General features: G+C 40.0%; 1 protein-coding gene across 3 annotated transcripts in view; it reads right to left on the bottom strand.

Annotated features, from left to right (window-relative positions):
• Nucleotides 1-24,169, bottom strand: part of TANC1 (tetratricopeptide repeat, ankyrin repeat and coiled-coil containing 1) — a 176,916-nt gene that overhangs the window by 148,319 nt on the left and 4,428 nt on the right. Inside the window, exon 1 of one of the 3 annotated variants that reach the window (XM_042465128.1) lies at nt 11,684-11,702. The exons of the other annotated variants lie outside the window; for them this stretch is intronic. The gene's annotated coding sequence lies outside the window, so the exon portion shown is untranslated. Of the gene's footprint in view, nt 1-11,683; nt 11,703-24,169 lie in introns of those variants that run through there. 3 annotated transcript variants of the gene reach the window in all.

Below are 24,169 nucleotides of genomic sequence, written 5' to 3' on the forward strand. Positions count from 1 at the left end.
GGAGGGAATAAAGGAATCAATGAGCAACTTTTAAACTAGTATGGCTATCTCTTTGAAAAGTACTGTATACACTTGACTATAAGTCAACCTTGTGTATAAGTCAAGGTCAACTTTTGGGACCAAAACTGTGGATTTTCATATGACCATGGATAAGTTGAGGGTCAACTGGAGCGAGACTTCGGGGGTGATGGATCACACTTCCCATCTTCTCCCAGCTGGGCTGTCCCTGTGGAGGCAGCTCTGTTGGGGAGAGGCTTCAGGGTTGATGGATTGGGCTTTCCAGCCTCTTCCCAACAGAGCTGCCTCCATAGGGACAGCCCAGCTGGGAGAAGATGGGAAGGGTGATCCATCACCCTCGAAGCCTCACTCCAGAGGCAGCCTGGATGGGAAGAGGCTTGGGAGGACTTACCGCATTGACCCCTGTATAAGTGGAGGTTGTTTTTTGGGCCAATTTTGACCTAAATTTCTTGACTTATAGACGAGTATACATACAGTATAAAAGGTGTCTTTGGCCTACTTGTTGGGCCAAAAATTGACATAAACACACTAAGAAAATTCCACCGAAAATACACTTTTAATCAAAGTAAAACATGTTTTATCAGCAGTTATTACAGTGGGATATTGTTATCTGCTGGGGTTTGGTTCCAGCCACCCACCCCACCCCCGCCATGGATACCAAAATCCGTGAATATTCAAGTCCCATTATATACAATGGGGTAGTAAAATGATATCCCTTATAGAAAATGGCAAAATCCAGTTTTGCTTTTTGAATTATTTCAGAAATATTTTTAAGCTGTGAATGGTTGAATCCATGGGTGCAGCATCTATGCATATGGAAGGCCAACTGTATTTGTTTTTTCTACAGTGCCTTGTAGCATCTTGTACCAGGCTTCATAAAATACCCTGAAGCACCTCAAGTAAATATTTTCAAGGCAAAGACTGCAATCACAAGTGTGTATGGAATGGCAGGAGCTTCAACAAACAGGCCAAAACCCTACTGAGCCATTATGCTAGCAGAAAGAAATGAGGTGCAGGCTCAGCAGCCACAATAAGTAATAAGGCATTGGAGAAACTGATTCCTGGTACAGACAGATCTCCCACTGGAGAAATACAGTGCTTAAAGCTAACAGCAATGGCAAGCTTCCCTCACTACCACTGTACAACCCTGGAAAAAATGCAGCCACTGCCATAATGGACCAACAGGATTTTAGTCTTATTATCTTTTTTTCCCTAATGAAGCAAAAGTGTGTTCAGTGGTATCTGGAATGGCCCTACCCAACATTAAGTTACAAAACCAAGATACTTATATTGGCACACAATGCCCATATATCATTTCAGCTTCCTCTTCTTATTCTCGAACTAAATGAAGTTTTGATTATCAGGCAGTTTCCTGTTTAGAAACACAAACATGGAAAATTGTAAAATACATTTATTATTGCCTGGTATCCTGTAAGTGACACGCACATGGATAACCAGGGGTTATGCACAGATATTTTTGAGTGTGGCTGTTCACTAACTCCTTGTGCAGCATCCAGTCATGTGTTCTCCCGGCAAGTTATCACTGAGGACTAGGAGTTGTATAACCAAGGGTTGTGTATAGATATTTTTGAATGTGGCTATAAACTAACCTCTCGTGCAGCATCCGGTCATGCATTCTCCCTGCGAGTGCATCACTGAGGCCAGAATGAGGTGCCCAGCCAGCCACCTCATTCTATCTTCAGATTGATGTGCCCTCAGCAGTAGCAGCAGGCAGCTCAGGTCTCCTTGTAGCAACAAGACGGTGTTCCCACTGCACCACCATTGCAGGCACATCACTCTGAGGCCAGAGTGAAGTGTCCAGCCATGCTAACAAGCCCTGGTGGCACAGTGGTTAAATGCCAGTGCTATGTGTTCGATCTCAAGGCTCCAAGATTGACTCAGCCTTCCATCCTTTCATAGATTGGTAAAATGAGTACCCAACTTGTTGGGGGCAATTGACTTACAGATTGTAAATTGCTTAGAGTACTGAGTTAACTATTAAGTGGTACAGAAATGTAAATGTTATTGCTATTGCTAACAAGGCCAAAGCAACATGCCCACAGTGACAGAGGCAGTGGGCAGCTTGGGACCATGCAAGTAAAGGCAGCTGCCATTGTCACCATGAAGAGACCAGAAAGCCAGCAGCATAAGGTGAGTTACAGGAAATAAAGCTGGGCATTGAGTAAATAGCTCAGACCTAATTTAGAGTTTGGGGGCTGTGGGATGCAAACACTAAGTGGCCAGCTTAGAGGGAATTCAGGGGACGGGGCTAATGTAGATAAGCCCAGAGAAGAAAAACAAATATTAAAATTAACCTGGTTTAATTGTATTCAATTGGAACATTGGACAAAATGTTCTTTGAATGCAGGGCCATTTTTGACAGTACATTCAGCCTTATCTATTGGGATAGAAAAATTATAGAGTTTAGAAAATATGCGAAATCTGAACAATTGATTATGCAGAGATAGTATGGAGGCAAATAAAACTTTGAAAGGCATCACATGTGAAATATATAAATTATTATTAAAATAGAATGAGAAGTAATAAGAAAATACTAGGCTCTGGTGATGGGGAGCACTTGGGGAAGGAGGAAAATGAAAAAAAAAGAGAAAAGAAGGGAAAAATGAATTAGTAATATAATTAATGGTATGCTTTTGTGTAACTATGGCCCGTTCCACACAGGTCTTTGCGTCGCCCCCGTCACGTGCTAGGGGTTGGCCGAGGACCATACTGGCCTCACCCCTAGCACGTGACAGGGACGTAAAAATGGTGGTGCCCTATACACACGGGTGCGGCCATTTTTACGTGCCGGACGCTTAGCGTCCGCACGTCCCCCATGCCTTGTGACGTCATGAGTGCGCCATTTGCGCACTCATGCATCGCAAGCGCGACGCGAAAAGAAGCCGCTTATTGCGGCTTCTTTTTCTGCCGCCGGGAAGCCTCCTCGTTTGGAGGCTGCAGCTTCCTGGCGGCGGAAATGGAGGTGGCGGCAGACCGCCCGTTCTGGGCAGTCTGTAATGCACCATAGATAAGTATATGGTGAAAAGAAGAAGCAAGAAGAATGAAGATTTTAATAACAATTTTATGTGGGGGGGTTTTTTAAATTACTGGTCTAATTAAAATTAAATGGTTTGATATGTAAAAGATTTCTTATATTATTGTATGTAGGTTATAATACAGTACTAATAAAGAATTATAAAAAAACACACAAGATAAACAAGGTCATTTTTAATCTCCAGACAGCACCCTTGTTTTTCTTCCCCTTAATGGGCAGCTTTTCTGCTACTTTAATGACTTCTGTTATTCTCTCTTCCGCTAGAACTCCCCCCCCCTCAAGTTTTGACAGCTTCTGAGGGGGAAAAGGGCCCCCAGAAGTTGTGTGTGCAGATTTATGGTTTGCATACAGTGATGCAGGATCTTGGCCTATCTTCATTGCGCTGTACACTTCATTGCTCTGTACACTTCATATATTCTTCCCCTCACCCACATAAATTCAAAGGCTGCTTTCAGTTCCATGCATAATGTTATATGCAAATGACAATCCTATTTATATAAAGATACAGACACACCCTGTCACAAGTAACAGGAGCAGCAGAACATTAAGCAAGTAATCTTGGCAGAAGCTGGGTGAAGGATAAGGGGATTTGGAATGATGCTCCATTTGTAGGTGTGTGATTTGTGGGGGTTGCCAGCCTCCTCAGCTCACTAAGGAACTCAAGCACAGCTGGGGGGGCAGTAAGGTATATGTGGATCAAATATCTTTGCGATGTCTGTTTTGTGCTTGACTTTTTCCCAAGCAAGGGAGAAGCACTCCTCCAGTCAAAAGAGCTGGCTGCTCCATTGTTTCTGGGCTTAATTAGAGATGTTGTTTATGTACTTTAGAGTCTAATGAGAAAGGTCCTGCCTCCTTTGTATAAAACACCCCACCCGCTCATTTTAGATCCTCTTGGAGATCCTCTCCCATGTGCCTCTCTCCATGCATACATGCACATTTCAGAGAGAAAGCTGGAGGCTATTAAATGCCAGGACTTTTATGTGATGGGCCTCTCCAGGCCATGAAGTCCTCCAGTCCCAATCTGTTGCCATCCTTAGAAAGAATGCAAGGATAATTCATCTTTTTAAAAGACCTTTAGAGAAACAAATGTTTTATTCAGTATTTTAATAAACACACTCCTCTTCTTTATTATTGTAACTGATGGTTGTTTATATGGCTTATAGTTCAACATGGCACCAAAATATGAAAAAAGTGAATTAAAAAATTAGAATAAATGTGTTTTTATCCAAAGGTGAAAAATGCTTCTACAAATATGTGGCAGGCACTGCCCTCATTAAATTTTAATTCCTGCTTAGTTACTAGAGTTTGCCAAACCATACCCCATATTAATCTGAAGGCTACCCTGCCCCCCTTTTTAAAAAAGCTCTTATAAACAGCTCTTTAAGGTGGGAAGAATTATTTATAAATTTATTTACTTGGGTAAGGAGGTTAGTGGGTGAAGCAACAAAAATTGGTAACCTTGTCCATTAGCACAAAGCTACCCTGCTTGCTATTGTACATGCAATAGTAAAAATGGGGGCAAAGGTCCTGGCTATTTTACTGTGTGAGCCATGTAAATGTAACTGTTCACACTTCTATCCACTGTATAAGTGTTTTGGCTGGCACAATAGGGTCATGGGACATGCCTAGAGGTAAGCCCCACTGAACCCAATGGTGCTTATGTCTGACTAGACATGTACAAGCTGCACCAAAAAACAGTCTTTGCTGGCAAAGCAGATCTCTTACAGCTCAGATGGAAAAATGACAGTCCAGCTGACTTGTGGGTGTGTATGACAGAGCTGTTGAGTAGAATGAAGCCCTATGTTTCTTTATGTTCATTTTTTTCTAAGACAGAATTCTTTTTAAAAGAGGCACACAATGTACTGTCTCACGTTTAACAACAGTGTAAGTTAATTAGCAAATATGCAAACCAACTGAGTTGAGAAGCTGCAAGTGTTGTAAATTATAAGCAAAAAGCATTGCACTTGGATCATGGAATTGGAGCCCAAGTTACAGAATGGCAATAACAAAAATACTAACCCTGCCCCCCCCCATTTGTTTCCATTGTGACCTTGGTAACATATGTAGTTTCTAAAATGTTAAAAGCTATAGCCTACATAGGCATAGGAGCTGAAGTGTCCACCTGAAAAGAAAACTGAACAAACTAACACAACCAGAACAGGGAGACAATAGAAGGAGGAGAAAGAATAATAAAGAAAAATAAATACACACGTTCTGAACACTGACAATTGCACTGCTGTGGCAGTCTGAAAAAAGTAGGTGAATAGGAGTCATGTCCTTAGAAGATGGATACTGAAATTTGGGAGGGGAAAGCCTCTGGCCAAAACTCAGCTGCAGAACATTTGGAATGAAGGTCAGCATGGTTGAAGAGATACAGAGAACCAGTGTGTTGCAGTCCTTTGAGTGTTGGACTATCACCTGGAGAACAGGGTTCGAATCCCTGCTTGGCTATGAAACCCACTTAGGCAAGTCACATTCTCTCAGCCTCAGAGGCAAGAAAGGGCAAACCTCCTCTGAACAAATCTTGCCAAGAAAATCCCATGACAGATTTTCTTCAGGTTTGCCATAAATCAGAAATGACTTGACAAAACAACAACAACAACAGGTGCAGAGATGCATTTGATTGCTGCACACAGTTCATGATCATGTACATGTTACTTTTAAAACCAAAGTTGGCACCCATGGGAGGAAGTCTTACATTCACAGTGATTCATGTGGTTTTAAAAAATGGGGTGGGTGCAGGCCATGGAGGTTTTCCACACTTGCCCAAGCCTGGTTTAGATGTTCATAACAGTATTAAGGAGTAGTATTATGGTTTGAGCGTCAAATTGTAACTCTGGAGAACCATGTTTGAATTACCAATAGGCCATGGAAATCCACTGGGTGACCTTAGACAAGTCACACTCTCTCAACCTCAGAGGAAGGCAAAGGCAGACTCCCTCTAAACTAATTCTGCTAAGAAACCCAGTGATAGGTTCATTTTGGGGGTCACCGTAAGTCAGAAATTACTTGAAGGCACACAAGAGTACTGAGAGAAAAGCAGTTTGGGGTTTTTTACCAGCTGTCACAGCATGCCCACTCAGAAGCAAGTCTTCAGTTCAGCAGATTTTACTCCCAATTGTAGGCAGCACTATACCTTTGTTCTCAAAAGCCTACCCTTTTCCATGAAGATTCTTACCAATAAATTAAATATTTCAGGGTAAAAAAATAATAATCTTACCCTTTATTTGTAACTTGGATACCATTATCTTTGGCCTGTCAGAACATTTCCAAAAATAGGAAAACAGAAATCTGCTCAACTTTTCAGGAGCACTAAGAGAGGGAGGTTTATATAACATTTCCCATTATGCTTTAGAAATAAAGCTACATGCCTAATTAGAGGAAGAGGTCAAGAGTACATGTCTGCGTATACACCTGAAAGCCTGCTCTTCAAGCTATACTCATTATCTCAAAACACAAGGCTTAACCTCCAAATGGGAAAGACCCTGCAAGCTGGACACGGATAGTTCTTTGCAGGCCAATCCATCTCTAGCCTTCATCTAGCTTCATGTGGCCGCTCTGTCTCTGCCATTTGATGCCTGCCTGCCTGGGTAAAATGAAACACACAGAAACAGGCCTCCAAGACCTGACTAGGCACAAGGAATTTCCATGAAACTAACAAATTAAAGCCTACACATGTTCCATTTTATGTTCATGGGATAACTTCATATATGCCATCCTGTGAAAACCAACTGTGGGTCAGGGTCAAAGAGGTGACCCTGTTTTGATTTTTCGGATACACCAGATAAGGCTGAATGTACTGTCAAAAATGGCCCTGCATTCAAAGAAAGTCACCTATTTGCATTTTATTCAAGAGGCTTTTCAGATACATCAAAGCTACTCTCAACTATTTTTGAGAGAGTACTCCTTTTTCACATTCCTACTTATCTTACGAAGTTGAACTGAAAGAGGGAGGGGGAAAAGTTGATCCACCATGAAAAGTTCAACTCCTACCATCTGATAACTTTGATGTTCTCCAGCCATTTTGTTTCAAAGGACTATTAAGTTTTTATTTAGCCAAAGGCAGAATGCAAAGACCAGATTTGATTTTTTTTAATTCAAAGCAAACTTTATAAAGCTGGAGTAATTTATACTAATCAAAACCAGCAAGTCTTCAGATTTTTAGTAATTAAAGGCTTTTCACAGCTGGCATGTAAAAGAAGTTTCAGGCCTCTACTAAGCTATACATTTAAACTTAGCTTTCATCATGAGTTCCTACCCCCCAACACTGACACAGACACACACATATGCACACTTTTTTAAGGCTTATGGAAAGCAGAAACCTATGCCACACAAAATGTTTCACAACTATCCTAAAAGCAAATACAATCCCAAAAGATTACCTTTAGCTACAGAGTTCTCACTCACATACAATCATACACAACCACACCTCTCTGAAAGGATGATTCTTGGATAACAAACAAGTTTCAACTTCTCTCCTGTATGATATCTATTAATCTAAAATAACCAACAGAGAAAGATTTTTTTTCTCTTGCAAGCTAAATATATCTTCAAAAAGGTATATTTAATTACCATGGTCCATTCCAAATTCCAGAATTATTTTTTTTTCTTGAAAATCTAATAATATGATATAAAGCCATCCTGACACTGCTCAACTATGAAACACCAATGAAACATCATTTTAATATTAAGAAATATAAGCTTATCCCCTGACAATTCTGACTCTTTCACAAATAGCTATTATATCTATTATCTATCTCACATAAACACCTCATGTTCACTTAAAGTGCAAAATTATTAGGATTAAGTTTGTAGAGTATAAGCAGAAGTATTATGCAGGTCTTCTAAACAAGTACCTGACAGTAGTATCACAGTATATAATCATTCATTCATTCATTCATTCATTCATTTTATGCCCTGGTATTCTCCCTGTGAAAGGGTCGCCATAAGCCAGAAATGGCTTGAAGGCACACAGTAACCTTCATGGAGTTAAGAGACTTTTTGTTTTGTCCAGGAGCTTAATCTTCAGTTGGTTGTAATGTGTTGCATTGTTATGTGCAATTCAGCGACAAATTTACCAGAAGCTGTTTTGTGTTTTGGGATATCAACAGAGAAGGTTCTAACAGACAAGACTAATGTGTCTCTATGTTTTAAATTCAGTGGGCCCTCCTCTCACACAGGAATCCATTCCGGATCCCTCTGCATAAGGGGAAATCCGCCTACTGGAGCCCCATTGGAACTAATGGGGCTCGCGCCCGTGGTGCACATCTGAGTGCGCGCCCCATTTGTTCTTCCAAGGCATGTGAGGGGCTCTTCCAGCACAGCTTTCAGTGTATGTATCATTTTTCAATAAGCCTTTTCATTTTTTTAAAAATGGGTTATTTTAAATTTGTTTTAACCTTAAGAGAGGTCTGTGCTGGACACGTTGATTTCATATTGATGGATTTTGAAAACGGTATTTGATGGGCCGGTGATGTAGGTATAAGGAAAATTTTACTTTTGGAATACTTGCAGTGAAAAAGTGGTGGGGATGGTGGCAGATTCCAAAACTAAAGGATGCACTTGTCTCCCATACTGTGTCATGCGCTACAGAAAGAGATCTCAAACAAGGTCAGCCCTCTGGCTCCTTAAAAGTCTAAGCAAACTAGGCTTTATTGATCAAGAATGTGCACCAGGCTACAGTTTCCGTCCTGAAAACACCTGACCACCCATCTTTAATACTATTATCTAACTCCACAAGCCAATTGTAGAAGTATACCAACCCCCTGTAAATTAATGCTAAGCTGTTACTCAATCTCAGCAATTTCATCTCAAAGCATGTTTTTCATTGGAAGCCTAGCCCCAGCTTGTCTTCAACCAGATCTCCTGCCTCTCTAGCCCTCCCATCCGCATCTCTCTGATTTGACACCTGCCCTTTCCAGCTTGCCTATAACCACCCCTCTGACTCTTTCCAATCTTATTTTCCTGTGATTAACACCAGGATAACTGCAGTCTTCTCCAGGAGTAGGCCAAAGCCTAGCACAATCCAGCATCTGAACCACCACATATACACCACAGTGTATTCTTATTCATCCACAGAATATGTCCCCTGCAATCATTTGGACATCTATCATGTCCAACCCATGTCCTGATTTCAATAAGCCTACTCTAAGTATGACTTAGTCTGGATAGAGACCATGTTCTGATAAAATACTGACAAATAAAGTCAACATCTGCAAAAGGCCAAATGCTATGCTTCTCCAGAACATTGTCAGGACCCAAGGTTATTTGTCTATCCATGTGTTATTAAAATAGAACAACCACCAACCAAAACCACACGCATGTAGCAGATTAATATGGTGGGACAGAATGAAAGTTTTGTGGGGAGGTTATTTTGTGTTTGTTGCATGTGTGTGTTTTTTTAAGAAGACTGACATGAAGTTTCAACAAAACGTAAAGGATGAACTTCAGAAAGTAACGTTCACCTGAGTTAGATTTAAAGTATGCACACACAGACAGACACAACACCAGCTGCGGGCCATACTGAGATGAAGCAAATCCGTCATTGCTTTATTGACTCTTTTTAAACCAGTCAGAGGAATTCTGGACTGGGACTGCAAAACTAAAGGGAAGAAGCAGCCTTTTCTCCCATTATATTCCCAACACCATCATTTAAACCCTCCATCAGCCCTAGCTGTTACTCATCCTATTAGGATAAACATACAAGCACACAGGCTTTTTCCACAACATGACAATCAGCTGTGTGAGTGGGAAGATCTAATATAAAAAAAAAATACCCCAGGGATCAAAGCACGTTGGTTCCAATCCAACTTGGAGGGCCCTGCAGCTACTTTTAATGTTGGATCTCTAACATCTCATCCCTTTCAACCCTCTGGCATTAACTACAGTTCTACAGCACTTTGCAAGGAACCATCATCTAATTAGGTACTTCTATGGTGCCTGAGCAATACAGAAGGCGAGGAAGAGAGACAGAAGAATGCCACTAAACTACATCATCTTGTTTGTTTGTTTGTTTTGGTTCTACAAACTAATCTTTGGCAAACTAGAGGTGGGAGGGAACCTACAGAATCCCGTCAAGCTGCCTCATCTTTCTCTGGAATGTAATCAGACTGAAGCAAACTTCCTCCCACAGACTGGATGGGTTTTCATCATTGTTGCTGCTACTGTTTTTCCCAGACCAAGCTTTACAGCAGGGGTGGGAAATCTTTAGCCCTGCAATGTTTTGGACTTTTAGGCCCCACAGTCCCAAACCTCTAGCCATGCTAGTTGGGGTTTCTGGCATTGAAGTCCATGAAAACAGGAAGGACAAAGTTTCTCTACATATGATACAAATGAGTTCCTGGGGGACAATTGGTTGCTGAACCTCCCCCCCCCCCCCCATAGCAGCTTTGTGAGGCTAAGCAAGAGATCAAATATGAGCCCACCATTTGGCTTACTGGAACTATCAGAAGGTCAACAGTTGCCTTGACATAGGCCAAAGAAAAATAATGCATTTTGAGCCATCCTAACTCACTGGAAACATATTTTTAAATTTGAATGGCTCTATTAGGCCTCATCAAGCCCAGCTATGCTTTTGGATCCCAGCTCTCTGTCCATTATTGGATACCAGGACAGCTAGACCACCTCTTCTACCTAATTGAAAGATATTGAAATAATGGTCTTGAGAGTATGCTGACATTTTGTGTTTTATTTATTTAACCCTCATTCAAGCAAATGGGGTGTTTTAGTTCTCCAGTCATGTGTTCTGACAGAATTCCGACCAAGGCCTACAACATGGATGTTTCATGACATTACACCTAAAAAGCTGAGAACAAAGTCTCTAGTTTCAACCACCTGCCATATACTGTTATGCTTTTTGGAAGCAAAAACAGTTTTTTAAAAAGTGCTATTGTATCTGTGTTGGTTATAATTTTTGCAAACAAAGAGGGTTGACAGCCACTCAAAACAAAGTTTCCATATCAAATGAACATGTGTTTTCTGGCTCTGTTGTTTGGAAATTGTAAAATACTCTTGAATCTGCACCCACAAACACACTTCAGAGAACACAAGGTAGTTCTGTATCCTGTAATACCCAGGAAATCTCACTCAGATTAAATTATTGAAGGCAAGGTTTTTCAATTACTAGGACAGGGTAAGTCTCCCTTCTCTGAAACACCTGGTACCAGAAGAGGTTTGGATTTCCGCGGTTCCTTCCTTCCTTCATCTTCCTTTCTTTCTTTTTTTCTTTCGGATTCTGGAATACCTGTATATTTGCATATACATACATAATACGGTATCTTGGAGATGGGACCCAGGACTAAATGCAAAATTCATTTATCTTTCACATAAAACTCATACACACAGCCTGAAGGTAATTTTAAACAATATTTTAAATACTTTTGTGCATGAAAATATTTGTGTACATTTAAACATTAGAAAACAAAAGTGTCACTATCTCAGTCACCCATGAAAAATGTTTTGGTTTTTAGCATATTTCAGATTTTGGAATTCCAGATAAGGGAGACTCAACCTTTGAAGATATCCTACAAAACGGAAATATTTATTTGCACCAAGTCTTAATTACTAATTTACTTAATTACTAAATTACTTAAATGTAAGCATTGCACCTACTTTTAATTTCTGAAAAAGCAAAGCAGCTTGCTTAGTAGTGGCTGGATTTCTTGTGAGTCTGAAGGATAGTTTGTTAGTGAATTTCCGAAGTGAAAATCCAACTGAAAAAAAGATTGCAATGTTGAGCAAAAGAAAGTGAGAGTTTCCTATCTTCTTGAGGTCTGTTTAAAGCTTTTAAAAAACAACAACAACCTTGTATGGAATGGTTTCTGCTTCTTCCATCATCTACTAAGCAGACCTTTTGCACACACAAAAAAGCAAGCAACCTACAACAGTCGAAGGAGGTGTGCCATTCGGCTTTCAGGAACATGACAGCTGACAAAAACACAACAATTCATTTGAATGCAGAAACAGACACCTTGAGGACAAACACCCTTGTAACAGAGGAGACTGTTTCAAAGCGTCCCCAGAAATGGCGCCCTCTGGAACCAAATTGGGACGCGATGGGAACGTGCAGCAGCGGCGTCCCCCCGTGCGATAAAGTCGCATTTTGGGCCCCATCTGGTGCCCATCACGTTCCGTGCGCGCCCCCGCTCGCCCCCGTTAGAACGCGCTGAGGAGCGGTTTAAGCCCCATGCGATAAACTTCAATGAAGTGAGCCTATACAGATCAACCAGGTAATACTTTCACTGAACATTTCTACCAAGAAAAATAAGCACAATAATGTCACAGATGCTGGAACCTTTTATAAAGGCAATAGATGAATCGTAGCCAAAAATAGCTGTGAAGACTCCTCTGCAGATGTATTTTAAGGGCACAGGATGATTGCTGCAAGTGTTCTTAGTCTGGCATTATAAGGCAATTAACTCTTTTGTCCATAACATCCTTGTGTTAAAAACAGGAAAGCTGGCCATACAGCCTGTACTACTCACACTGTCCTCAACCATCTTCCTTGTGGGCAGGAAGTAAAAGCAAAGCAGTGAAATCCTTGAGCGCATGGACTGAGAGACTAGAAGCACACTGAACTCATACATTCAGCCTTATGTATGAGAAAAAATGTAGATGTGTCCTAAGCACAAAATATATCTTATCATTGCTGCCAAAATGATTATGACTTACAAGCCTCCTTTTTCAAACACATATGGTTCTAACCTGACAAACCAGACTTGTAAATACTTGCTAACGGAAGCCAGAAAAGTAAAAAGGATCACATCCAGGCAAGAAATCAGGAAAGCTGTTTCTTATTCCTCCTATTCAGATTTTTAAATTGATTTCATGTATATAATATGTAGATAGCCAATGTGTCGTGTAGTGATTTGAGCATAAGACTAGGACTCTGGACATCATGGTTCAATTCCCCACTTGGCCATGAAAATCCAGTGAGTAACCTTGGGCAAGTAACACTTCAGTCCTAAGAAACCCCAATCTTCAGGTTGCCTTAGAGTCACCGTAAGTTGGAAACAACTTGAAGGCACACAACAAATATAATATGTGCCTTAAAAATGAAGACTTTTGAAGTAGCTTATCATACTAGAAAAAGACTGGAACCTACATTCAATCATCTATTAACTATTCAACCCAATCCAGGACCACTGGTATAACTGCTTGCTCCAGGATATTGATATTCCTCCAAATATACATCCAGTTTAAAGTAAAATAATAGCACAAATTGGCTATATTTCCATTCAGATACAAATCTAAATGCCAATCTATATCTGGTGATGCATATTCAAAAATAAATCTTAGTTATCCACAGTGCATTCATTTCAACTGGATGCATATCTACATTACTGGATATATTACTTTATGCACAAATCCAAACATGCATCTACATTCCAATACAATTAGACACAAGTAACTACATGCACTGAGCAAAAGCCTGCTTTTCTTGCAAAAGGAACAAGGCACAATGCTTTGAGTTTAGGTTTTATAAATCACATAATAGGAAATATTCAAGGGTAGCCATGTTGGCCATGCAGCAAAATACAACAAAATCCAAAATCCACAAAACTGTGACAAGGGGAGAAGCCTCTACTTGCACTGATATCTCTCTGTACAATCTTAACTGACAACAGAAGTAATATCCAAGACAAAATCTAGGCCTGTGACTCTAACTTCTTCTCTTGTATGATTTTTAACATCTCTGCCAGATGGAAGAAACCAATCAAGGCCCAAAAGCTTACATAATGTATTTTCCAAAATCCTCAAAACAGTGATACCTTTATTGGGACAATCAAAATGCACATTATACACTTTGCAAACTTTCAAAGCTTCACTACCTTCCTGATCAGGCAAAGGTGCAAAAAATGATACAGGAGAAAGAAAGAAAAAAAAATTGAGGATGTTAGTACAAAGTCTAACACCTTTGCCTGATGAAGAAGGAAGTAGAGATTCGAAAACTTGCAACATGTATAATGCGCACTTTTGTTGGTCCTATAAAGGTATCACTGTTTTGTGGATTTTGGATGATACTGTACTTTGCTAAATGGCCAACACTGTTACCCATGGATATCACATATTCTGTGTATTTCAGTTGGCCCAATATTGCTGTTTTGTGGATTTGGGATTTTGTTGTATGACAGGTAACATTTATTATTTTCAGATTATGAATGTTCAGACTGTACATTTGGATTAAAATCAGTCTGACCTAACATGAAAGGCAGGTCATCTCCATGTAAATTTCACTGAGACATTTGGCTGGCAGCTATAAGAAACACTCATGTCATCCCTTTGTATCAGTTGAGATTTGATTGGGCATTACCTAGAAAAGGCTCTACTTGTTGACAGCACCCTGACCATAAAACTGTTCTGCCTGAGGAAGTCCACCTATCTTGACATTATCTGAATATCAGAGGAAAGCTTTGTTTGCCCCAAATATTTCTACCTTAGCTGGTTTCTTCTATGCTATTTGTTTTTATTATGCTGACAGTTTTTATACTTTAAAACTATTATGTTCCTTTTTCTAGTTTAATATGTTTTACTGCAATTTTGATTTGGTGATTAATTCCTACCCATGGATGTAGAACTTTTCAAAACTATTGATATATTTGTTTTAAAATCCTTAAATGTATATAGAGAACATGCCACCCTCCATGTGTTTTGATCTGCAACAAGGGTGGGCAAGATTCACTCCACAGGTAGCCCTATTAGCAATTTCTTTTTTTTTTTTTTAAAGCTTTTTTCCCCCAAATACCTCCATGTGCCTTCTGGGGATCTGGAAGGATTTTCACCATGTGTGAATGCCCTGTTGAAAAAAACCCAAAAATAAATAGCCCAGAAAGGGCCCAAAACATGGTAAAAACATCTCCCACTGCCCCTAGATGGCTTATACTGTACTTGTAATGCCATGAACTGCTATAGATTGTCCTTAAATCCTGTTGTTAGTCTCAGCTAGAGTAAATCCACTGCATCACTACGATTTACATAAGTGTTGTCTCAGTAGTGAGTTTATAAGTAAGGTCCAAAACACACTGCAGAAATAATCCAGTTTGAGACCGCTTTAACTGCCCAGGATCAGTGCTAGATAACTCTAGGAGCTCTGGTGCCTCAATAAATTACGATTCCCAGGATTCCCTGGCACTGAACCAGAGCCATTCAAGTGGACTGAAACTGGATTATTTCTGCAGTGTGTTTTGGACCTAAGTTTCATTTATTAAATGTTATAGATTTACCCAGAATACAGAACACAGCTCATAATAACAACCAGGATTTAGTAGGACATAGAGTTTTGGAGGCAAAAAAAATAAACTTTTTTTGCAGAAGAAACAGCAGTAAAGGGATGTGACCCTCCAAGGAATGGGGGCTAATGATGACACCTTCACCTTCCACAGCTCATCACCCCGGATTTACAACCTCCATCCAGCATAGTAATTTATAAGAGATTTGGGGAACTGTAGGCCAAAAACATCTGGAGTCCAATAGGTTTCCAAATCTTGCTCTAAAAAGAAATAAAACAAAACCAAGGCTGAACAGTGGTGCTTGCTGGCTTTGGTCTATAACTATATCATCAGAGCTATTGAGGCAGGCTGCTAACTTCTTTGAAATTACTGGCAAAGGCGATACAGTACCTCTCTTTGCAACCAAAAAAACTACTCACTCAGTGTCTCCAATGCAAAAGAACAGCTCCATCTGTGCCAGGCTACAGACACACAGGCAACTACATCCTTTTCTTTTCCACACAGATGGCACAAATTATGGGGGACAGTTACCATTCAGAAATTTTAACCTAGTATTATTAGGTGTCAAAGGATGTTATTTTCATGTAAGTTAATTTTCTCCAAACTTCAACATTGTGACTATGGTAAATTCATTATGGTTCACTCAGTTTTTACACAAGCACACCTGTATCAAAAATGACAATGCTTTCTTTCTCAGATCTACTGTACTGACCATGTCTGGGACCTTCCTGTTTTTCTACCTTTTTTTACTATACGTATGTGCTTTCCCCACCCATATAGGTTTTTGTTCATTTGATGAAAGCCAGTAACAAAACTTTGACTGGAGTTCATTCACCCAGCAAGGGTATTTTAGGGATATCAACAAGCCCTGCTGTTCTCATTTAATCTTCATTTCTTTCAACAAAGGCTCATAGGTAAACAGATGATAAACTGCACATGGAGAAAATCCAAGTAGAGGTAAGCACCTATTTGTTACATAAAAAGCTACACACTATTACAGCAACATCAAACCATTTATTTTCATGGCTATTACATCATCCAATGGTTAGAAAGGATTTGTCCTAGAATTATATATAAGAAATAGTTTCTATTTGGTATTTATCCATTCACTGCAGAATCCTAACATTACAAAGCAAGATTTCTCACATTTCTCGTTTTAACAGCCATGAAAGGCAACATCAAAGTAAGCATAAGATATAGTGTGATTTTAAAAAAATCAGAGGGAACAGATCAAAAAGGAAACCTAGTACAGTATTCCCTAGCACAAATTATTAGAAAGATCAGATTCCCAGTCACAAATATTTTATATTATCAGTCACGTGAACTTCTAGACCAGTGATGGCAAACCTATGGCACGCGTGCCAGAGGTGCACTCAGAGCCCTCTCTATGGGCACATGTGCCATGGGCCCAGCACAGAGTTTGCCAGAGTTTGTTACTAGAAAGCCAGAGGGACACGGCACTTTGCAATAAATAAGTGGGTTTTGGATTGCAGTTTGGGCACTCGGCCTCTAAAAGGTTCACCATCACTGTTCTAGACCAGTACTACTCAAAGTGGTAGTTCCTGGATCAGTGCTGGTCCCTGATCTGTTGGCTTCTGGTTTCAGGAGTTTCCAAGCCAGGGGAATAAAAACTGTAGTCAATGGACACAGATATTGTGCCAATCTCAGGCACATTGGGGGGGGGGAATCACTGGTCCCCCAAATCAGACAGATTGTGTAGCACCGCTTTAGACTACAATTCTTTCCTCTATTGGTACACTTTCAGTAAAATCCTATATTGAGGACCAAGGGACTATGAAACAACTGAATTACAATTCATGAAGTTATGTTCTTTCACATTTGGCCTGCATAGATATAACTTGTATTTAATTTAATTAATTTAAATTAATTTGTATTTTTATTATTTTGACAACTTTTGAAAACTGTTTTAAATTAACAGTTTTAATATGATTCTTCGTTTTAGCCTTATGTTACTATCCACCGTTTTAACCATATTTTGGTTTAATTCATATTGTGAGCGCCTTGAGTCTTATATTGGGGAAAAAGTAGGATATTAATTAAATGTGTTTATCCACTCATCAGTGATTTTGTGTTATCATTATTTTGTGGATTGTCAAAGCTGAGCTTCAATGCAACTGTCACTACCTTTTAAAACATTTATCGCTTAAGTGTCACAAATTACAATTTCCCCTGCCAAATTCAAATCATATCTATTTATTTATCTGTAACTTAGAAAAAAAATCATGTGTTCATTGGAATGGACACACACAAAAACTAATGCCTTTTTAAAGTCTCAGAGGACACTGTTGTTCCTATTATAAGTGCCTTTCTGCAGCATTTCAGCAAATTTAAATTAACTTGAATTTTGAATTAACCTCAATTTAGAATTAACCCAGTTTATTAGCCTTTATTCACTGAAAGGAAAAGATAGTTTAAATAGGAGTTTTTTCATTCTCTTTTTGCTTATGTTTTTTACTCAAATGTTAGCCCATTTGCAATGCAACCATTTGTGTTTTTATTTGGAAGCTGAAATCAAATCACATTATATTCTGTGAACTCTATGTCCTACTAAATCCTGGTTGTTATTATGAGCTGTGTTCTGGCAGATACTGGGTAACTTTATTACCTTTAATAAATGAAACTTAGGTCCACAACACACTGCAGAAATAATCCAGTTTGAGACCACCTGAACGGCCCTGGTTCAGTGCTAGGGAATCCTGGGAATTGTAGTTTATTGTGGCACCAGAGCTCTCTGACAGAGAAGGCTAAATGTCTCACAAAACTACAGTTCCCAGTATTCCCTAGCCCTGAGCCTGAGCAGTTAAAGCAGTCTCAAACTGGATTATTTCTGCAGTGTGTTTTGGACTTTACTTACTCACTACTGAGACAACACTTATGTAAATCCTACTGATGATGATGATAATAATAATAATAAAAATTTATATTCCACTTTTTCACAAAGGAATCAAAGCAGATTCCAACAATATAAAATAACACAGCATACAGTTAAAAATCACAATTAAAAGAACTAATCCCAAAAGCTAACCCACCCTCCTAATCATAAGACTAGTTGCAAACATAGGTTCAAACCATAAAATAAGATTAAACAACAAAAAATATAAAAGATATACTAGAGCAAACATAATAGGATAATGAAGTTATAACTAGGTTATATAAAACAGTTATCCTGTGGGAGGGGAGGGGACAGGGAAAGCGACAGAATGTCAATGTCAGTAACAATACTGGAAACAATGGAAGTGACAAGAGTACCATCAGCAGTAGTTGTAGTGATGGGGGAGGCCGATCATGGATGCTGCTTGGGAAAGACCTCCCAGAAGAGATTTGTCTTAATTGCCTTTTTTAATGCTTCCAATGTGATAATCTGAAGGATCTCATCTGGCAGGTCGTTCCAGAGCCTGGGAGCAGCAGAAGAAAAGATCCTTGGAGTTACCGCAGACAATCTGGTCTTCTTAGGTTGCAGAAGAGTCTTCCCAGAGGACCGAAGTGTTCAGAGTGGATTATGTGGAAGGAGACGCTTCCACAGGTAGACTGGACCCAAGCCATGTAGGGCTTTAAAGGTTAAAACCAACACCTTGTACCTTGCCCAGAAACTAATAGGCAGCCAATGGAGAGATTTTAAAACAGGAGTAATATGGGCAGTTCTAGGTATGTCCGTGACCAGCCTGGCTGCCATGTTTTGTACCAGTTGAAGTTTCCAAACTTGGCACAAGGGTAGCTCCATATAAAGCATGTTGCAGAAATCAAGCCAAGAGGTTACCAGTGCATGTACAACTGTTTCAAGATCTCCCCGTCCCAGGAAGGGGCACAGCTGGCATATCAGCTGAAGCTGATAACAGGTGCTCCTGACTCACTTCCACCTGTGCTGACAGTTGAAGCGACGAGTCAAGGAGCACCCCCAAACTGTGGACAGACTCCTTCGGGGAAGTGTGACCCATCCAGGACTGGCTGACATAACTCCATTCCCAGAATGGGGGTTCCTATTGCAAGTACCTCCATCTTACCTGGATTCAGTTTGAGTTTGTTTTCCCTCATCCAGTCCATTTCTGACCTATTCAGAGAGATGCCATCCTCAGTCACTGCATCAGCCCAAGACACAGAGAAATATGTTTGGGTGTCATCAGCGTACTCATAACATCCCACCCCATGTCTCCGGATGATCTCGTCCAGCGGCTTCGTGTAAATGTTAAATAGCATGGGAGACAGGATGGCGCCCTGAGGGACGCCAGATTTTAGCTCTCTTTTAGAAGAGCAACTGTCTCCCTGCATCACCATCTGGAATCTGCCTGAGAGACAGGAATGGAACCACTGCAGAGCAGTGCCCCCAATTCTCAATTCTCCCAGGTGTTCCAGAAGGATAACATGGTTGATGGTATCGAAGGACTGATAGGTCCAAGAGCACCAGCGGGGTCACACTTCCCCTGTTGGTGCCCAGATGGAGATCATCAACTAAGACGACCATGGCAGTCTCAATTGATGCAGTGGATTTACTCTAGATGAGACTAAGAACAGGATTTAAGGACAATCTATAGCAGTTCATGGCATTACTCTATAAGCCTGGTGCAGTGGTTTGAGTGTTGGACTAGGTAGGACCATAGAAGAACAGGGTTTTGAATCCCTGCTCATTCATGGAAACCGACTGGGTGACCTTGGGAAAATCTCACTCTCTCAGCCTCATGGGAAGTCTTCAACAAACACTTATGAACAAATTCCTAAGAAAACCCTAGAATAGCGTCACCATCGCTCTCAGTGAAGGCATATAACAACAATAATTCTAGCAATCAGACTTCAGCACATAGTGCCATTAACTAAAAAGAACCACTTCCCAGAACTTCCTTTTTGACAATACAGGCTTAGGTTCCAAGAGTAATTAGCTTAACGAAGTTGACACAAGCTCCATTCCTTCCTTCCTTCTTTCCTTGCAAAGATTATTCTCTATCTACGAACTTCTTTAAGTTAACTTAGGAGTCAAACCATAACACAGAAAAAAATGGGGGGGGGATGAAAAAGTAAATGTTTTGAGGCTTATATCAACCACAAGAACTAGAAACTTGGGGATATTTTTGTGATACACTTCCCACATTGAAAACTGTTAGAAATCCTTCCCATTCTTCAGTCATGCCATGTGAAAGCCACTAACCGCATCCTTGTGATGCAATACCACACACCATGGCAGTCATATTCCTGAAAAGTGAATATGTATAACCTTTCAAAGATCAACCTTTCTGTAGAACTCTTCAAGCAATGTCTTGCAAGTCAGTCCTGTATAGTTCACCTCCGTAGCCATCCACGTACCTTCTTTCTGGGCAGTAAATGGAGTTGGGGAGGGATCAAGCTTCCAAATATGATTGCCCTCCATCTTTACTTACAGAAGAAAGTGCTCCAAGCCTACCATATCCACATCTTAGAAGCTAACTTTTCCTTATATAAAAAACTGCACAGCAATGATGCTTGTATAATTTTGTTCTTATGCAATGAGCCATGTGGGGAACAGTCATGTGAAAAAATGGTGTACAAAATTAACAAATAGGCCAGGGAACAAAATGTTTTCCAAGATGCCCAACTCCACTTACCTTCCCATCACCAACCCCCTTGCTAGCGAACTCAAGTACTCTGTAGGCACTGAGCATATACCTTTGAAGAAATTACTTTCTGAGGAATGGGTTTGGGGAGGAAATACTCCTGGAAATCCTGGATGCACCCACTCTTTCCTACTAGGTATGGATGGTGCCATCTTTGCTATATAAGAATCAGAACTTGGAGAATGAGTTTACTATTAGTTTATAATATAAGAAAATGGGTGTAATTCAGTCCTATGAAGGGAGAATACTGCACCTAGGGCCACTGGGGAAATAAGGACAAGACTTGCCTTCTATCACAGCAGAGTAGGAGCTGGCAAGGATCCTACAGTAGGCATCTCTCTTTGCAAAACAGACAGCCATACACCAAACCCATGACCAATATGTCTTAAAATGTCACAAGCTTTCCCACTATCATGACAACTTGCATTTGCTTGCACATTTCCCACTTTTTTCACGATGGTCGCTTTCAACATGGTACATCCTCTACAAAACTTCTAATAAAACTGACCACATTTTTAGTTCTATACCAACTTTTTTCTAGACGTAAAAAGGTGATTCAAAGGACTGTGGGCGTTTTTAAAATCAAATTCATATTAAGTTGTTTTGTGTGCCTTCATGTCCTTTCCCACTTATGGAGATCCTATTACAGGGTTTTCCTGGCAAGATTTGTTCAGAAGGGTGTTTACCATCGCCATCCTCTGTTGCCCTCAAACTTGCCCAAGGTCACTCAGGAGGTTTCTATGGGTGGGGATTCGAACCCTGTTCTCCAGAGTCCTAATCCAACTCTCAAATCACTACATACCACACTGGCTGTCCATGTAAAGTAGTAAGTGTGGTGAAATAATGCAGACTTTCCCTACATTACTCAGGAGGAAACATTTCCACAACATGAAATTCCATCTTAAAAACCATACATTTCAGGATAGATTCCTTGGCTGACTTTAAAGTGATGCCCTCCCATTCAGAGTTGCCATGGCATCGACTGTACAAGGTTCTAGTTAAAGACACAAAATGTCTCTTTCCTACAGGCAGTTATGGGAAGTTAGCAAGTTTGGAAAAGAACCAAGTATGCTTTGGCTCTGCAACAGACCTAATTTATCATCATTTGGACATTCCAGTGGTTAGCTAAACCAAGAAAGCTGAACAACTGGCACTTTATAACATCAAGCAAAGTAAAGCTCCATATGCACTGCCAAAGTTATAGAGCTATGCCCTACATACCAACAGCAATTCTCACATTTAGCCATTTGCTCTCCTGTAACAAAATAGATTTGAAGTACTGTAAGTATCAGTGATACCCTGCTCCCCACTACTGATGCTCATTCACAGCAATTAGGAAGTCTCTGAATGGTTTCACATTTAGCAACTAGAAAAATATATCCTTTTTAAAATCACCATCAAAACTTCAGAGGAAATATTTGTTTCCTTCACCACTATAAGATGGATATTATCCCAAGCTTCTATTTTAAAAGAGACAAACAAAGCATTTTGGCTGACAGTGGGACTTTGCAAACAATTGACACGCACTGTCTAATCTGCACCCGGGACTCTTTATATGGAGTGGTTGAGTACAGCATATTTATAAATACTATAATGACTACTTTCCCAGAGACTGCAAATTCTTCTGCTCCTAGCAATCAAAAAGAACCCTGCTATTAGAAAGATATTTCAGCTTTCACATTAATAAAAAAAGTAAGGCTTTTGCCAAGCAGAAAAGTGTCCCATCTCAAAAATATTACTGAAGTATCTCTTTGGCTGTTGCCACATAGCAAGAAGTCCAGAGTAGAAGAACAGCTGCCAAGATACCACAACTCCTATATATGAGTTCAGTGGAGCTTAGTCCTAGGTATAGGATTACAGCCTTTATCAGAGAAATCTTCATGCACCAGATCAAGATATTTAGTCCTCCAGAGTCATGTTTTGTTGCAGAATCCAAACAGAACTAGACCTCTGCGTGTGTGCCTTCAAGTAGACCAGCAATTGATGTATTCCGTGACACTGTTGAGGCTTTGGGAGTAGATTAAACAATGGAGGCAGATTTTCTTTTCTTTAAGGTAGTTTGACTGATATTTGGGAGAGGGGACCAGAAGAGAATGAAATCAATCACCTGAGCAGTTTCCTTGGTTATAGCTACCTGACATGTACAGGGTATTTTACTAGGAGGTTTTAAACAAATAAAAAGAACAACAGTGGGAAACAAAACATCTCCCAGAATTTACACAGGATGTATCCACACTGCAGAATTAATCCAGTTTCGTACCACTTTTACTGCCTTGGCTCAATGCTATGGAATTCTGGAAACTAGTTTTGTGAGATATTTAGCCATTTCTGACAGAGAGCTCTGGCATCACAACAAACAGTAATCCATAGCACTGAGTCATAGCATTTAAAGTGGTATCAAACTGGATTATTTCTGCAGTGCAGATGCAGCCACAGTGAAAGGTCCAAAATACACTGCTAGGGAATTCTGGAAACTGTAGTTTTGTGGGACATTTAGCCTTCTGTCATAGAGCTCTAGTGCCACCATAAACTACAATTCTCAGAATTCCCTAGCACTGAGTCAGGGAAATTAAAGCTGTCTCAAACTGGATTATTTCTGCAGTGTGTTTTGGCCCAAAGTTTATATAACAGTGCATGATAGTTAACTGAATCATAGCATAACAGCATCATAGAGTTGGAAGAGACCACAAAGGCCATCTTGTCCAATCGCCTGACAACCCGGAATTCACAACTAAAGCACATCTGAAAAAGACCATCCAACCTCTCCTTAGACCTCCAAAGAAGGAGAGGTACAGTTGAAATGCAATGATTTTGCAAGTTTTTGGATGTTCAAAATGTACCATCTTTTCAGCAAATACACAAGGTTAATTTATGAACCAAAATAAGTACCATTTATTACTCTTCAACTAACAGAGATGATTTGCTATATATGTTGTACAGATTTTGCACAGATGCCCTAAATATATTACAGTTAACCACAATTTTGTAACTTTTCCCGTTGGGTTTCTAAAATCATTAGGATACATGTTAAACCTAACATTACATTTCCTTCAGAATTTCTTGTGGCTCCAAGATCAAGTTTATGCTTGTAAAGAATTCTAACCATCTTGGCTGCTAACCTTGGTTTTATGGGCAAAGCTAAAAGACTAAATCCAATTGTTAGTTTCAAGTAGTGTAGACACACTGAATCAACAGAACTTACACAAGTGTTGACTTGTCATGTTCCTACTGATTCAGTGGATCTATTCCAGGGACTAACAATTGGATTT

The sequence above is a fragment of the Sceloporus undulatus genome, chromosome 1, assembly GCF_019175285.1.
Source record: "Sceloporus undulatus isolate JIND9_A2432 ecotype Alabama chromosome 1, SceUnd_v1.1, whole genome shotgun sequence".
Classification (NCBI taxonomy): domain Eukaryota; kingdom Metazoa; phylum Chordata; class Lepidosauria; order Squamata; family Phrynosomatidae; genus Sceloporus; species Sceloporus undulatus.